Source organism: Ciconia boyciana, chromosome 5 (genome assembly GCF_034638445.1).
Source record: "Ciconia boyciana chromosome 5, ASM3463844v1, whole genome shotgun sequence".
Classification (NCBI taxonomy): Eukaryota; Metazoa; Chordata; class Aves; order Ciconiiformes; family Ciconiidae; genus Ciconia; species Ciconia boyciana.
The window spans coordinates 41,594,883-41,613,437 of NC_132938.1; the positions used below are offsets into that span (position 1 = coordinate 41,594,883).

The following is an 18,555-nucleotide window of genomic DNA, read 5'->3' on the forward strand; positions in this document are numbered from 1 at the left end:
GGAAGGAGGACCTTCCCATCTCTTCTGGAGAGGCAGCAGGGCTGGCACCAGCTGTAAGTCCTAATGCCATCCTTCACCCTTCCTTGCACATTTGCTATGCCAGGAATGGCAAGCCCCACAACATCCTCCTCCTTTGCATGGCAAGATTCAGTTTTTCCCACTTTGCTGAGGAAGCCTTGAGAGATTTCAAGAATAATGCAACCTGGGAAGAAAATAATTTCTGAGCTAATTCTCTTGTACATGTCAATCCTTATTTGGCAAACAAAAGTTGTAAAAATGAAATTCATATAAAATGTAGAATTAAGTGTCACTTCTGTCATGATATCAGACACATAACAGCAAGGACATTTTAATGAGATATTGGGATCCTCTACGACTGACTCCTTAAACATCAAGACTCATATCACAAATGTGGGATAGCACAAATATATAGGTTTTAATTACAGGAAGTAGGACAATACAATCCCGGTTTTACATAAATGAATGTTCCACTGGTAACAATTTTGCTGGTGGTACTTAATGCTAGGTATGTGCCTTAGCATTTTGCTGAAACAGTGGCAAAGGAGGATTCAGTAAAAGCATTTAGAAAATACTGGGCTGGGCTCCATACCTGCAAATAGACTTAGTGGTGACACGTTTCACATAAAAACGAAATAGAAAAGCAGTTTTAGAAGCCAGGGCAAGATGTCAGGCCTCCATCTCCCCAGCTTGGACATGGTCCTCTTCCGATCTGTCCCTGGTCTTGGTCCTGAACACTCACTGCTGGTCTGAGAAGAGTGCACCATTGTGTTTCCTTAGCTGGAACAGGCACTCTTCTGGGGTGGCAAACTGAAAGTCGTACAAGCTGAAGGAGGAATTAAATGTAGAAGAGTACTCTAACCACTAGGCAATAATAAAAATGTGCATCACCATCATCACCATATATGCCAGCACCATATTTTCCTCTGTAAAAATTTACTATAGCTGAATGCAATATAATTGGTGTGAGTTAAATGCATTCAGAAGGTTTCTTCCTCATCAGACTCTCCAGAGAATTCAGTCACAGGGATGTTTTGTCTGTGACTCATAAATAGTTACGGGCAAGAATTCAATGACAGATTGCTCACTTCAGCTAACAGACGGGCAAGTTGTAGCACAAGCTTATGTACCCAAGTAGCATCACTTCAAAAAACTTGGGGTTCCTAAATTCCACTTTTTGTTGGAGTTTCTTAAAAGTTTATTTGTCTCTAGTGTTTAGTTCTCTTGAATAGTCAAATTAAATTTACTAATTAACTTATGTTTTTGCCCCAGCCTTATTGCATATGAGGGGTTCAAACATATATCTCCTTGTAACAACCTTACAGTGAATTTTACTTGCTTTTTTGCATATATATCTAAGTTGTTAGCATCCTTTATTTTGTATGTTAAAATATTGTAAGATAATTTTATAGAATTATTCATATCTTGTGTTATATACAATAATGCTGGATTCTTAAGATACAATCCAGGGTGCATGTTTTTCCTTTAAGCATATGTTGATAATATATTGGTGTTTGCACTAATTGCAACAGACTAGCTTAGCTGAAATTTTCACAAACGTACATGGAGGGGTAATCAACATTTACTAGAAAACAATTAGTCACTAAAGGAAAGAATCAGCCAGGGATACAGAATGTCCAGACAGCACAGACTACCCAAGTTATTTTCTTTCCATGCCAGCATATTCAAAATTGGTTTATTTTTTATTTGGTCAATCTCAACTTAGTTTATTAGCCTTGAAATTCACCAGCAAAGAACTAACTCTCTATAGACTCATTGAACAAGGAATGCAACAAAAATTTAATATCTAAAATAAATAATTAAAAAATAAATTGGGGAAAGACCTCAAGCACAACCCTACATTTCCTATGCTGTCTTTTTTTTATGGCAACTCTAATATGTATGTAGGTTGGTGACTTTCCCTTTCCATTTAAATATAAAGAGTTCTCTATCTTTTACATATGAGTCAACATTTTCCAGCATGGAACTGTCTTTGATACATATAATGGCCAAATTTCTGTCTTTCAGCTTCAGCAGGTCTGTCCCTGTTCCTCCCATTAAGACCCAGTAGCCCCTGCGGAAGAGCCTCCTGTGCTGTTGACGCTCCCCCTGCTGACAGCGTTCAATCAGGAAAATGCTTGCAAGTGCCTGAGGGAACAGTGGAAAGAAGAAACCACTTATTTGAAGGAGTTCATGGGAGAAGAAATAGAAACAGTAGAGGCAATCACGGGTATAAAGAGATGGGCACCACCAGGGACCACAGTGGCAAAAGATCCATAATCATCAACCCCCATGCCCTAGGGGATCTGGAATTGAAACCTGATCATTCTAATCAGCGGAGTGGGAAGGCCATGAAAGTTGTGATGATTTTGAAGTTTATCTTATTTGCATTTGCACTTTAAATATTTTTCTGGAAAGAACTTACAGGAAGAACAAGAATTTCTTTGCAGCAAGGAAACTCATATGGGATACGGGAGATCAAGATTACATCCCAGCCTATATCAAGCAGGTAAGTGTCCAAAGCAACAAGTTAGTGGTCATTTCCATGATGATGAGTTTTTCTTCCTTTTTTTTTTAATTGAAATAAAAACCTCACAGTTTTTGTTAACATTTTAATCCTTTTACCTGCTGAAATTTGTGTCAGAATCATGCTTTCTCCCTCTCTTCACTCCTCTCCCACCTAAAAGAGAAGAAAGTTTCACTGGAAAACCAGACGAGCTCATGAACCTCCAAATCCTTTTTCTTTTTACCAAAATCTATGAAAACTAAAGCTTTGAAAATCCTGCTTTAGTGATTCACAAACAAGATGACACCTACCCTTCATCTGCTGTCACTAGTTTGAGGGGTAAAGGACTATGTTACATTACTAAAGGAGTCCAGTAGTGTTGATGAATTTCTTAAGGATCAGGCTTTCAATTTCCATGCTCTTTTAAAAGCTTAAGAAATTGCACAACATTCCCATTTCTCCTACAACATTCCCCCTACATCAAAGAAACACTGCATCTGACCTCCACAGCTGTGTTCGTTATGGCATAGTCCTCCATTGCATGGACACTGTGCTCCTGCCTCACACTCTGAGCAATGTATTTGCCTCCCAACAGAGAATCACAGCTGTATAGCAAATAAAGCTGGTATTGTCTTATTAAAATCGTCAACAGAAAGTGGAACACAATGCTCACTCCTGTTAAGTGAAGCTACCCTGGAAAATTGGGTTTTATCCCCATCTTCGACATGAAGGACTGTGGGCAAGTAAGCGCCCCAAATTTTTCACAGATGATCATTGTGCTTTTCTTATTTGATAGATGAATCAAAGGTGGGATTTCTCAACTAACTTTAGACATTTGCACTCTAAATATTTATTTGGGGGGATAAATGACACCCCATTTCTTTCCACTGATGATACAGTAAATGTAAACAGTCTTACCTCAGATACAGACATTTATTTTTGTGATTTCAACAGTAGGATCTGAATTTCAGAGGTAAACAGTCTCAAACACAACTGAAGCCACTCTCAAAACACAACCAAAGCCAATGTCTCTATGTCATCCAGGCACAAGGCACTGTAGCAACTCTCCAGTACCCCAATGATCTTGAGAGCATTTGTAACTGCTACAAAAGGCCAAGCGTACCAAAAAACTCGAACTATGCACATTTTACTTTTGCAAGCCAAAATTAGTTGACAGTGTGGATATTGGTTATTTTCTAATAAATCATATACAAATTATAAGGATAAACACAATTGCTGCTACTTAGGAGATTAACATATTATACTTTGTATGTTGTGCACCAGTGCATTCTTGTCAATGGCACGCCTGTGCTCTGCAGTGTAACGTGAAGCAGAGACATACCAAATGCCTGTGTGGTATACGAATCCCTTTTGATTAAGTTAGCTACCTTTATTTTGCTGTTTCATAACTACTGAAAGCTTTGTTGCTCTTTTTTTTTCCATCTATATCTAGCTATATTAGCCATGACCAAAAACTTTACAACAGGAAATATTTTCAGTGAAAGTTGATGTACATTATGAGAAGCGGTCAGTTTTTGATGAAGCTTCTTTGAAAATGGTCAAAATACAAGAGCTCCATCACCCAAACAGCACCTGGTCCAACCACAAGAGTAGTCAGTTCAGATCTAGGAGATCCTTGTTCAATGCCCTGCTCCAGAACAGGACAGGACAGAACAGTAACTTGAACCTGAGCCGTTCACATTCCAGCTAAATGCCCAGAAATTTTTGTTTTCCTGCCAGCTCTAATCTATGTGGAAAGAGACGAAGAGAGAGCACATTAACTATGTGTGGTTGCAATGAACAGTTTTATATATGGCAGTAAAACTGTGAGAGTTTTAGCTTAGACATACTTGACACAAACAGTCTAGTTTTGCAAAATATGACTTTAAGAAAAGGGAGAAAATATGGAGCTGTGTTGTTTTTACAGACCATTCCCCAAATTTAGCATTAAAAACCTTTGGTGGGAAAGGTAGAATCTGTCTTTTGCTGTCACAATACTCTGCTACCATCACTGAATTTTGTTTAGAATAATATGGCCTTAATGCCCCCATCTCCTGTAGAATTGCTCAGACTGGTAGTTGATTAGAGCAGAGAGAGGTGCCAGTATTATCTGTGTTAGTGCTCCAGAGGTCATCCTACACTAACAAGACCGCCCCAGTCAGGGATGACAGAATCCAGCTGTTGCGCCTTCAGCTGAATTAGAAGAATCCACTTAATGCCAGGGATGTGTCTCAAAAGATTAACTATTCTAACTAGTTACTTTCCACCTCTGCAAAAGTGGCTGGCTCATCATTATTGTCCTCTTTTTGCAGAGGCCTATGGTATACATGAAACCATTTACCTCTTTAACCTCGTGAACTATAAGGCACCAAATACACTTTATTTTAAATGGATAAAACAAAGTTTTAACTTCGCTGATTTCTGCTTAAAAGTGAGCTCATGTACCTCTGCAATAGAAGGTAGTGCTCCACTTCAAAGAAATACGTATATGCATTTTTTTAATGTTAAAGCAGTGTACTAGACATGCCACACTCCCTCTGTCTAGCAGCAGTGAGTCCTAATCTGAATGGTAAAAGGAATGGCATGAGCATGCTTGCAGCCATTTTATAACACTTTTACAGTATGCTCTGAAAAGCTAGCATCCTTAGGTAGAGGCTTAATATTTAAAAAATCCTGCAAAAGCTATAGCGTTAAATATATTAGCTGGCGATGTTCTTTTTTATAGCACTCTCCTAGTAACCTGAAACTTTTTCCTGACTAGCACTTTCTTATATGCTGTTTTGTGGGGGTTTTTTTGCTCTTTTAACAGGATGCAAGTCAACGTGGCTCTTGCTTCCAAGCTGCTCACTCGCTTGCATGTCAGCATCCGTGGGAATGTCAGCACTGCTCCGGGGCTACAGATTTATTGCTTGGCCAGCAGAGGGTACTAGAGTTTTCTAATGACTTCACAGACCCGAAGGAAAACAATCGTGGGGTCAAAGTATACCTATTGTTTTGTTCCATTTCCCACTGACCTGATTGCTATGGGCTGTTTTTTGGTAGGGTGTTGGGGTTTTTCTGGTTCTTGAGCGTTACATTAGACAGGACCAATCTCCAATTTTCTTCCATGCAAATGATCTTGCCTAACAAAAAAGAAAAACCATTTAAAACTTGTTTTATAGTCGAATGTGATGTGAACGCGCAGAGGTTTTAATGACATTAGAGTTCTTCAAGACTTTTAACTCCACTTGGACTCTTTTAAATAACATTCTTTTAGAATGCTGACCAATGAAAAGGAGAAGAGATTTTCAAAGCTCGAGAGACAATTTGTGAAACCCATCAGAAATGTACTTGAGGTTATGAGGAAAGCCTGTTTTTCAGTAGGCATTATAATTTGTGAATTCAGGGGAAGTGTTATTTCAGAAATAGATTCTATTTCTTTTTAGCTGTATTTTGATTTTGCTATCAGCAAAGCTATCAGCTTTATCAAAGCTGATGCTTAAGGTATGAACCCAGCATAAATTACTCAGTTTATTGCCTGGTGATAACAACATTAAAGTGAATGCAAAACGAGAGATATGCATTCTCTTCAACTTGCTCCTGGAGTGAAATCAACATACAAAGCATGGTGGAAATGCCACAGGAAGGCTTTTCCAAGGTTTTGGTTTTTTTCCTGTTTATTACAATAAAAATCCAGATCTTGCCTACAAAGTTTTCCCTAGAACCTACTTCAGTGGCTGGAGATCGAGTGGGATTATGACACCACAAGAACCAAGGAAGTGAAATTTGAGCAAATAAGATGGAATGACATCTTCAGTTATTCAGTGATTTTAGTGACATAAGGGATCGCATTGTCATGTAGTCTGACTTCTTACATAACCGAAACCATGGAATTTCACCCTGTAACTCCTGTACTGTATCCAATAAAAATATGGTTGAATTACAGCATAGTATTTAGAAAGGCATCTGGTCTTGATTTTAGGAGTCTGGGTAAAATGTTTGCTCCTAATACTCAGGTCATTCTAAAATGGGATGTAGGCGCCTAATTCACTTAGGCTTTTAATATTTTAATTGCCTCTTTTAAAAATGGCTGCCATGATTGGTATGGAACCGTAACAATATACAACTAACTTCTAGCTTAATGCTTACAATGCTTTTTATAGAGAGGGAAAACAACATGAAACTACTGAAGAGCTTACTGTTTATTAGGCATTATAACAGAGTCTTCATCCCTGATTTATTCTTTCTAAATGCTATTTTTCATTAGAAGACATAAATAATGATTTCTTGCAGGCGTAGGTAGTTGACTGATGCAATGTGAAAAATAAAAGAAGGAATCAAAATCAGAAAAACACTGAAACATATCTTTAACATTTATAAATGAAAAAAAAAGATTAAAAATATATTAATGGAAGACTGAATTCTGCCTCTCTAGTGCTCGTACTTTGTAAAACCCTAGGAATCCATGTTTTTAGGCTCTGTACAAGGCCAGCCAGTTTTTAGAACAGTATCCACATCCTGAACTAGAAACTCATATACTGTGATTTCTCTTTCTCTACATAGCTCCTAGTGATGTTTTTGCAGCCTTTGGTCTAAATTCTTAAGACACTTTCCAGAGCTGTAGTTCACCATGCATATGTGATCAAGAAACAACATCTATGAAAACAATATATCTTAACACTGAAGCTGGGAGAGGACAAGGTGATATGCAAAGAGATCTAATATCCTTTCTTATCTGCAGTGTCAGGCTGGAAGACTTCACATTGAGAAGCATATGCTCACTCTGTGGGCTACAGAGTTATCTTTAAACACTACTCAGGTAGGGAAAAACTTCTCCTTCTGCTTACCATCCAGTTAGGGAACTCCTCAAGGCACTGTCTTTACCAAGTGCCTCTTGTCTGTAGGCACAAAGAACAGGATGATGCATGAAAGGCATTGCCATCAACTTTACCATTTAACTTACACTTGGTCAGAGGCGCAAGGAAAGAGCACAACTTAAACAAGAAAAGGTCTGCAGTAATATACACTTGAAAAACAAAAGGTGAAAGGGCTTTTTCCCATTCCTGTTGCAGCTGATGTTGAGGTGAAGGCACTGCTGGAGGGCTAACCAAGGCAGAGTGGGAGGAATAAAGCATGGCATCTACTCGCAGGGATATCAGGGACAGAGGCTACAGTTCAGTAGCTGTAGGATTTGTTTGGATGCCATGAAAGACATGTCATCCTCTGGCTGTTCATCACCTTCTGCTGAGATGGCCTTATCCCCTTGCTCATCATGGTGTGATGGCCAAATCACTGTGACCAAGTCTGCAACCCCCATGCAGCCAGAGAAGGAGCAGGGGTATGAGCTGGGGTGTGCTGCCACACGTGCCTGCACCTAAGCTTTCCGGTCCACCTTCCAGATATGATCTGAAGTTGCCATTGAAGACTGTGAACGAAAAGAGGTCAAATGTAAGTTTCCTAGAGGAGCACGAGCACCTCACAGAAGGGTAGCAGCACACTCCTGCAGGGAGCGATGGAGGTGGCAATGCCCAAAACAGCATTAGGTGTTTGTTTGCTGAAAGTGAGTCAGAGCCTTTAATCTCTTTGTGCTTGAATTCTCCATCTACAATTACACATAACGAGGACATCCTATTATGAGAATAACCATGCCAAAGAGTGGGAGATCCTCAGATCACGTAGTTATTGGACCCTTTAAGTTCTCATTTAGTTAGAAAGTAGCATGAGAGGAAATAAAATGATGGCTGTAGAGGAGATGTGCAGAGGAAGCACAGATGAGGTTTAGCAAAATTGTTGGAATATCTGCTCTCAGAACAAGAAAAGAGAATTAATATGTCAATTAAGATAGGGCATATCCAAAATAGTAAGAGAAAAAAATAGAGAGTAGATGATGTGTCTTTGGGTAAAAATTAGTAGGGACAAGGAAAACACAAGTCTGTACAAAAAGTAATATGGACATGTAAATCATAGATTAAAGTAGAAATTTTCAACATGTAAAATAAGTACTAAAAGATCCCTACCCACAAACAAATATATTGCATATATCCTAACTATCCTTCAAAATGGAATAAGAACTGAAGTTTTCTGTCACTCATTGATGTTTTTGAGGATTTAGTCAGTTATTTTCATGGGGAATTGCTGGAGAATGCTATGTCACCATTTAATCAGAAGACAGAATAGAAGATTATGGAACACGAGGAATATTTCTTGTTTATTTTCTTAAGACCGGTAGGAAAGGAACATGTTAAATTGGAAAATAAGACAACTTAAAATGTTAGCTCAATAAAAGCCACCAGATACTGTTTATGGATTGCAGTGAGGTTTTGTTATTTTTTCAATTGTTCCTGCTTTACTTGTGGGCATGTGACTATAGTTTATGCTGTTATGTTGTCAGGCTTCTGATAATGGGAAGGACTGTTTGTTTAGACTGTGTAGCTCTTCACTTTAATTCACTCTGGCTCCAGTGTGACATGTTAAAACTACTATCAATGGAAAATCCAAATTTCCCAGAAAGACTTAAAAGAGCAATCTCAGTGAACTGAAATTATCTCCTCTTAAAGCTAATTACCTTAGTATACTTAAGAAAGTAGTGCTATAGGAAATCTGTTTCTTTAGACTCTCTTATAGTTCATTAAATGCCTCAGGTCAATATGAATAATTATTGTTTGCTTTTATTACACTTTTTTCATTATTCATTTACATGCCTCTGAAAGGACATATTACTAAAATAATCCAACAAATTAAGAGTAATTTTTTGAGACAGGCATTCATCATTAAAAAACAAACAGAAAATATTTTCACCTTTCAGTTTATTTTATTAAAAACAAAATACTGTGAGGTTTCCCTTTAATAGGAAGCTTTAAAGCATTAATGAGTCTCCCAGGGCAGTTATTGCAAGTAAATATGGAATGCGTCCAAAATTAAATACATTCTACCATTTTCTCTTACCTAAGGGCTGGATTTAGGAAAAATATGCATCAAAGGCTGCTTGCTGACGAAAGCAATACACGATTCTGTGTTCTATGTCATCTTCTTTCAAGAGAGTCCACTTAATACTATTAACAGGTATGGCAGGGTGGCAGTTTTCCTCAATCCCCAAGAACAGGCTTAGAGTAGATTCTTTATTTTGACTGACCCAACAGTAATTTTGGCAATCATTTTAAAGCCCCACATCCCAAGGATTTTATGACCCCACAGGAGCTGTCTTTTATAAGGGCCAACCTGGGAGACAAATCAAGAAGTTCTCATACTCCAAAGCCTGCAGTTTTTACTATAACACACGGGCTGGGCTACGTGCTACCAAATCCTGGGATAAAGGTGAGAAAGAAGGATGAGGAGGGTATGTGAGGGGACATCTCTTAACACAGCTCACCATCACCCTCTACTAGTCATATATTCCACTTCCTTTTATTTTTATATAAATTAGGCACTGATTTCCCAGCCCTATTAAGAGTTGTTTCCCTATTAGTGCTATTTGATTGAGCTCACCCTTTTGCATGACTCAGTCATGAACATACAGCCTCCCCCACACCGAGTCAGACTAGAGTTGTGTTCATCCTTCTCTAAATAGATATTATTGAGACACTCAAATGGATTTCCTCCCACCCACCTTGTACTCATTTCATTTTAGCAGTTGCATGTAAACAGTTGAGACATGAAAATAAATCAGGAACTATAAAGAAAAGTTCATTTCCTTGAAATGAATGAACAATAGGTCAGTATTCTCACACTTTTTCTAACCCTGGATTATCCACAAGGAAAATAACCACTACTCTCTGACGTTGCCTATTTATTACAAGCTAAGAAAAAATAATGCAAAGGTTTTAAAGCAAGTTTTTCAGACACTATGTTCTTTGCTATTGTCATGGAAATGAAGAAAAACACTGCCACAGCAAATAAAACTTAAATCAAAGCACAGACATTTTTTCTGCAAGCAACCATAATCACTCTCATATCATATCATATCATATCTGCTTGTCTGTTACTTGCCCCACCATCATTTGTCAAGCTCTTTGGACAAAGATTAATTTTGGCTAAAAGAATAGCAAAATGAAATCTCTGAATATCGTGATAATTTTAGTCATCCTTCCAGTAATGTTATTCCTTATTCTAGATTATATAACATTAATTACACATCCTTATCCTTACCCTTATAACATCCTTATCCTAGATTATATAACATTATAACATTATTCCTTATCCATTATCCTATCCTATTCCTTATACAGTCTTCCCTCTTTCTACACAAAGCTATTGATTATATTGTAAGCAGCTTGCCACGCTGGATCTCTCTCCTCTAGACCAGCTAGTTTTGTAATACTTTCCTCTTAAAGGTCAGTACTGACGTCCTGGAAAAAGAGGAAATAAATTTGGTGTAGAAAGACTGCTATAGAATAAGACATCTAGAAGAAAAGGGTTTTTTTTATCTATGCTATTATTCAGAGGTAAGCTAAAGATCTGCAGCCAGATAGTTGCAACTCACCCTAAGCTGTTGTTATTTTAGCCCTGACTACACAGGATGTTCTACATAGCCAAAAAATCTGTTAAGGAAAAAAAAATCTTCATGAACTCCTGGCTACAATGTCATCTTGCAAAAAGGAATAACACTGTTAATTGCATAGGAAAACAATTCCCCTTATCAGTATCACCTTTGGGTTCTACTCTTGTCTTTTTGCTTTCGGGATGAGAATGACACATCCTAATATGCTACATTTAGTATGCTTTTTAGTATCATGATAATGGAGAAACTGATTGATTCCCTGTGCCTTGTATAATGAGGACTACATAGTTTTTATCCTTATGTAATGATGATAACAATGATAATAATTTGCTTTAAACTCTTGTGGCTATCCCTATATTTCATCCCAGTAGCATTTGATAATCACCCTAACTGATTTTGAAAGACTTTCTTTTTATATGGAGGGCAGTCATCTTGAACAGGATCAGAAAAGCAACTTACATGAACAAGAATCAAAACAACTTGCACCATAAGAAAAGTTTAGAACACAAAAAAGTTTAGAAGTTATCTTGAAAGGTATGGTCCAGAAACTAGATGTACAGGCTAAACTGCTCCCTGTTGCTTAGGTAGACAAGCCTAAAATCTAGTGTGTAACCAGTGCACAGTAATGTTTCCAGGATCCGGCATTTCTTTCTTACTATTTTGCATCCATTACTTAAATCCTGTGTTCTTGTAGCAAACCTGCAAAAAATCCTCCAGCAAAACCAGATTTCTTCAGCAAAAAAAATACTAGACTAGTCTAGAGTAACTTATTTATGTGAACACAGTTTGGGCTTAGCAGTTTAATTTTTTTTTTTTTAATTTGTGGGTGCACACACAAGCATAGTACATGTACACATTTAGACTATATAGTATGTGTTCTCATGAGCCACGTAAAGGTAAGCTTAGTATACAATGTTGTAAAAATGAAGTAGGATATAAGATAACTAACAGTTATTGGAAGTAAGAATCCAATGGAGTTCTATATGGTAGAACTGAAATTACAGACATCAGGAATCAGATATATGCAGATATACAAATTCTCAACAGGACTTTGAAGGTTTATTCCTTTTGCTTTTTCTTTCTTTTTAAAGAAAATCTGGGGTATCCTGCATAAGTTTTGTACGGTTTTGAGAGTGCTTTCCCAAGTATTTAGATACCACAGTAGGAAGTTTTTTTAAACCAAAAAAGATAAAGCAAGGGAAGGGCAGATGGAACTTCAAATCTGAAGTAATGCAGCAGCAAGTGATGGCTAGTGACATCTGAAAGTGACAGGACTGCTGATTGTCATCAAGCAAGTTGCCGAAATTTTAGACAGACCAGGAAACATGTTCATTTAATTCTTTTGGGGTTTTTGCGACTAATTAAAATGTGGTTTATTGCATGTTTTGACATCTTTTTGATTTGCAGCTCTGCCATACCTGTGCTGAAGACCTTAGTAACTTTGGGAAAGACCTTAACACGCAATTCTGCCAAGGCTAGTTCACAAAAGTGTTGGTGTCTTACTTTGAACTAATGAAGTCATGCCTGACTTTGTAATTCTAAAAGCCCTTAGATGGGAGTGAAAAAATAACAGAGACATTCTGGTGTAATCTCTGGTTAGTCTGGGAATGATCTCTTGGAGGACTGGATTTCTATTGTGTGGACATTTGCGGTTGGAGCTGAGGGAGGGGCAGGCTTCCAGAAATGGGAAAGTCTGAGAACAGCTGGAGTATGGTTCCACAGATGCTACGACAGCATCCAGAAATATCTGGTATGACTGAAACGGTGGAGGGGTGATGAGGCAATATTATGCACAGCTATTACAGCCCTTTTTTTCTCCACCTCACCTTAACTCCTTGCTGAAACAGAGCCTGGGGTTCTGTTGTTTCACAGTATTTCAAAAAGTAAAATACAGGATTAGACCTCAACATTACCATAAAGAAAACTCTGAAAAACATCTTGCAGTCAACACACAGGAAACATTTCAAAATATAAACTTAGTAAGTACTATTTGAAATAACTTTAATTAAAACATTCTGGAGGCTAGATGTACTAGTACCCATTCTTTAAAATGTCGTACTGATGTTCAATATTCAAATGCATAGTTGAGCACAATGCATACATTCCTATATGTTTAATTGACATAGTACTGTCCAATCAATTCAGATTTCTCATTCTCCAGTCTTTTGAATAGAGTAATCATAGCATAGTCATCTGGCTTCTTCCAAGCTTGGAAAAAACCCAGAAGCTTCTCAGTTCTTTTCAAATTCTTTTGATCCCTTTTGACAAAGAAGTATTGAGGCCACCAAAGCCAGCAGTATTGCAGCCTATGTGCTAATAGCTGCCTGGTCTTCAGTAACTGGTGAGAGCAAACATTTGTAGTCTCAGCAGTATTGGTGCTATCAGTGTTAGAAGACACATCTTTAAGTCTTGTTCAGTTGAGGATCCTGGTACAAGTATAGGCATGGAAGGTGAACTGATAGCTCTTTCCACCTACATTTGTAACCATGCTGTTCTTCCTATAATTAGCTCATGTGCCCAAAGTGATGAGGTATTTCCTGCTGGGCAGCTGCCTATTAGTGAGGTCTCCAGTAACTTTTCACAGTATGTTCAGTAACCATTCTATCCAAATTCTGGATGTTTTTTTGGCCTGCTTAAGCTGTCCTGTCCTGCACTGCCAGAGTATAGAAACTCAGAGTTTCTAGTCCATACCTGGAATACCCATCCTCTACTTTTCCTTTCTTTGGATTGAACAAAGTCAGGATAAAGCCTGTGAATTACGTGATCAATCTCAGTTCATTAGCCATACTTTAGCCATATTCAGTTCATTAGCCATACCACACACTGGTATCCTTTTCATTATCTGCCTTAATCTGATGATTTAACAATTATTAATCTTCCTCGGAAGTTGTGTTGACAGTCATTTAAATCTTCATTGTTCTTGAAAGAATGGACCAATATTTCATCTGGCTATTCAGTCAGATTTGGAGCTTTCTGCTGAAACGGAGAAGCTTTACTTTTGGCTAGGTCCTTCCCCTATGCTTGTGTCAAATTTACTCTCAGTCTTTGACACTGGGATATTAATCTGAAGCTATTCAGTTATTTCCAATATTTATAAAAATCTAATGATTTACAAAACTTTTGTTCTACTACTGAAATAAAAAAAATTTACCCAGTCAAAAAGAAAGAAAAAGAATGGAAACAGAACATTGGTCAGCAGAGAAAGAGTTAAATGAAATACAGTAAATGGAATAAAAAGTACACTGCTGAAGTGTGTAAACACCATAACCTGATGGAAATTCAGTTTGGTAGGTGTTATACAAACCTCCCAACAAGTCAGTTGTGTTGCTATAAGACACTGCCTAAATTCTCATTAAAAGATTTGGCCTTGGTCTTTAAGGTCAGATCCCAAAAGGCTATTTGATCCCAGATGCAGATGCAGAGTCTAGCCTGCATCTATTCAATAGTTATACCAATTTCCAGGAAACGAAATCTGATTTCAGAATTTTCAACATCTAAAAAAGTGTAGTGAATATAGAAAAGAGGGGAAAGAGTGTAATGCACAGTGTTAGGAGCAGTACCTTTGCTAAGAAGACAGCTGTACCCCTTGATGACCCTCCTCTCTGCCGACAGTATTGTCCAACTGCCTAACTTGAGTCACACCTCATCATATGTCCCACCAACTGCCCTATGCTTTTGGAAAAGTTTGGAGTACAGAAGTGAGCTGAGAGGTAGCAAGGTGCCACAGCACAAGGTTTCATAGGAAATGGTTTGGAGGAGGCAGCTCAGATTTTACATACTGTGCAGTGCAGGCTTCGGACACTAACAGTTTCATGCCCCCAGTAAAAGAGGTTAAAGGCAACATAAAAAAGACCAGCTTGGAAACAGGGGAATGATTTTGATTATGTCTTCCCAGCAGGACCTGCTGTCCCTCCTGTTGCAAACTCTGCAAACTTACATTTCTGACTCGTTTTTCCTTATGACTAGGCTATACAACTTTGCTTTAGTTGCAAAACTTTTAATTACTTGTTAATCCTACACTATGGCAAAACCACCCCTTGTCGTCTGGAAATGAAGGAACATTTCCATGAGCTACAGATACCAAAATAAGAGGGAGGAAAAGGTTAAGTTAAAAATGGATGAGGACACTCTAGGCTTAGATTAGGCCTATTAGAAGTAGGCAGAAGATTTCAGTAACTGTCACAGACAGCTTTTCTCCCTGGTAGTCCTCTGAAGCCACCTTAAAAAAAGTTCAGGCCTGCCCTTCTAAAAGCAGTACTGGTCCTCTAAGACTAAGCAAAGCTCTGCGATACACAATTCTCTCCCTTCATCCCGCAAGCATAAAGTTCTCATGCAGGTTGAGCAGGTTAGAAGGACTAAGAGTGAGGCTGGGTATCCAGATGAATACACTGCTTGGAAAAAAAGAAGAAAGCTTGCCTTAATCAGAGGGCTCCTGCAGCTCTGAAGCAGGCAGTGCAACACTGCTTCTCAGCCTGGTGGAGGTGAATTCCTTCTATCCCATCCTCACTTGGATGCAGGTGCTCAGCTGGACCATGTCCTGCTCTCAGAATTTGGCCAAGTATGAGTATTTCCTGGAATTTTTGTTATAATCTTAAAACAAAGGTCAGCATAAGAAAACAGGCTATGTATCAGTCCTTTGTCCTTCAGAATTAAAGCTCCTTTGTTAGTTTTCAAGAACCTGACCATGTAAGATTTACTTTCCCTGTCTTCAAAGTGTGGCCATTTGGCACACAGTAATGGCTCTGCGAGCTCTCCAGCTGACTAATCTCAAAGCAACCCTGTTAACTTACCCGGTGTCTGTCTCCACTAACTGACCAAACCAGAACAAACTGTGTCCCGTACCTTATGAAAGAGATGCTGTAAGAGAGGAGAGGGAATGGTATTTCATCATCTGGAAGTGTCCACAGAAGCCTCTGCATCTGTACCGGAGCTTACAGGCTTCCAGTCAGTGCCGTATCAGCAGCTGGAACTAACACCCACCAAAAATGCTGGTCTCAAATTGTAACAACTGCATCGAAGCAAACGCTGGAAATCAGAAGGAGGCAGTTATAGAAATTACCTCCTTTACCTGCCAGCTGTATAAGAGCACATGTTGTACCTGCTCCATCTGTGGATACAGCTTCACTGTAATTTAAAGTGCAAAAGCCATCATATTTTTCTCTCAGGAGTCAAGACTCCCCAGTGTACACTAATATGTAAAACGCTTTGTTGCTATAAGGTCCAATTGTATGTGCTCATATGTCAGCCTTTACTGAGGCTCACTAAGTCATTGTCAGGCAGATGTTGTTTTGCCAGGTGTGCTTTTGTAGAGCTTACAGCTGGATAACTTTCCTCCAGAGAGGATTTTTAAATTGGAGATGGGCAAACCTCAAAAGGTTTAGAGGTTCAATTAAATAAACATCTAAAAGTCTGGATGCGTATCTGAACCAACTCAAGCACCCCCAAAATAAGGTTGTAGGCCTTATAGAATAGACTCTTTTGCAAGCTTTGTTGTAAGTATGACAAAAATTATATATTTTTCCTCCCAACAACACCATATTAAATTTGCAGATTATTTTAAATCAGATTTTTGCAAGCTACAAAGTTTTGTTTCTGTTCTGCATAAAGCTTCAGGTCAGTTTTATTTTAGCCAAACCATTTGCCTAGTCCCTAGTTTAAAACCTTGTGGACCATATTGCATTCAATTTGAACTAGGTGGAAAATTTTTCATTATTTTGAATTAAAAAGGAAGCTCTGAGCTATGCGTCTTACAAAATAAGTCTAATGCAAAAAGCAGAAACTCTGTATAGAAATAAGGCTTTAACTTGTCCATGTATTTCAATAGGAGAAATAGGACATTGCTACTAATACCAATGGTTCAAAATCACTTTTTCATTCTCTTGTGAGAGAGTGCTAAATTTGTAATTTGGGGGAGCTCAATAAAATGCCTCACTTTTCTGCTGTAAAATATTAACCTAAACAGAGAAGCAGCTAAGTTTTTGCTAGACCATAACTTTTACTTCAGCAATTTGGAAGGTGGGATGTTGTTTGCTACAGAAATGTTTCCTTTTGCTTTCCCACAACAAAAAAATATAATCCTGCCTGTTTTATGTGGTAAACATTTTAGAGAGCTTGACAGATTGTAAGTGATTTTTCCCAAGTAATAATAAAAAGTTTAATCTGATGACTGGAATTGAGGGAATAATTTGTAATGGATAATTCATTAAATAGGTATGTCTTATTTATTCATCTAAAAATATCCCCTCAGAGGAAACAAAAAGAGGTGATGGAATTTGCTGTCAAGGTTAATAGAAAATTCTTTTCAAGTCAATGGGATGACTCAAAAGAATTCTCTCCAATTATTAGTTATTTATGATCCTGTTTTGGTAACATCTGACACTATTGCTTCATGTTTAATCATTCAAGAACTTTTAAAATAAGTCCAGCATTGTTTCTGTGATTTTTTTCTGTAAATGAAGACAATTTGGTCTGCAAGAAGATATATTTCTCAAAATTATATGAGAATTTTGCACAAAAAGATTCTAATTGCCAGAATTACTTATTGTGATATGCTAGCAAATATTTGCAGAATATTTTTGTAGAATGGAAGCAATTCAGCTGGAACTGTAATAGAGAACCATAACTGGCTTGATCAGAATGAGTAAAAATACAATTATTTCTACTGGACATGAAAAGTCATTAGAAGAAGACAATCTGGAAACAACATAAATATGCAAATAGGAATTGTACAGTTCTGTGTACTTTTGGCTATGTTCATATCTTTTCAGTAGGTCCTAAACAGACATTGTAGGACAACCTCTATTTTGCTGCACAATTTCTCAAACATCTCAACCTTTCATTAACCTCTATTTACCACTTTGTCTGTATATAGATGACCAAGAACTCTTTAGACACTTCCCAGCTGACAGATATACAGCATTATATATTTCAACATTCAGTACATTAATGCTGAAAGAAATGTGAAATATGTATAAGGCCAAAACAGAAAAGACTGAAGGGCTGTGAAAAAGACAGTTAAATCCCAAGAACCACTCTGCTTTCAGATGAGAATATATGTCCAAAAGCATCTAATGTACTGTGTGGTCCTGAGGTCATGATGAGCTCACTGCTGACACTAATACCTCAAAGAGATGCAGTTATTGGTCAGTCTGCAGCTAGCAAGGTGCTTTTATATGTTCTGTTTGTATGTTAATTGGCTTACACTGATTGATGTACTGTTTATCCTAATGTTAGACTTCTTGTTAAGCAGCCTAGATAGATCTCCACAAGAATTTCAAAGGAGATTACAATTAATGCCTCATGCAAAAAATTAACAGAAATATCTTTTCCTCTCCTGAATGTCGCACTTCTGATCTCTCTGCAAGGACTCTTTACTTTCTTTCTTGCAAAAGCTCTGTGCAAGAAAGAGTGTAAGGAGGTGAAGAGGATGTTTCAGCAACTAATACACAGAAACATCTAAGAACAACTCTGCAACCAGTCAATATTCTGAAGAAATATTTGTTGTCCAGAAAATTATTTGATAAGATTTGCTTACTGAATTAACAAAATTGCTTTA

The 18,555-nt window shown here is 37.8% G+C and overlaps 1 long non-coding RNA gene across 13 annotated transcripts in view; it reads right to left on the minus strand.

Annotated features, from left to right (window-relative positions):
* Positions 1 to 417: 417 nt before the first annotated feature.
* The window catches only part of LOC140651886 (uncharacterized), a 46,535-nt gene continuing 28,397 nt past the window's right edge, over positions 418 to 18,555 (minus strand). For 9 of the 13 annotated variants that reach the window (XR_012042570.1, XR_012042568.1, XR_012042569.1 and 6 more), the window contains 3 exons: positions 5,539 to 5,646; positions 2,644 to 2,698; positions 418 to 844 (listed from right to left, as the gene is read on the minus strand). This is a non-coding gene — a long non-coding RNA (uncharacterized lncRNA). The other 4 variants (XR_012042571.1, XR_012042576.1, XR_012042574.1 and 1 more) reach the window with 4 other exon arrangements.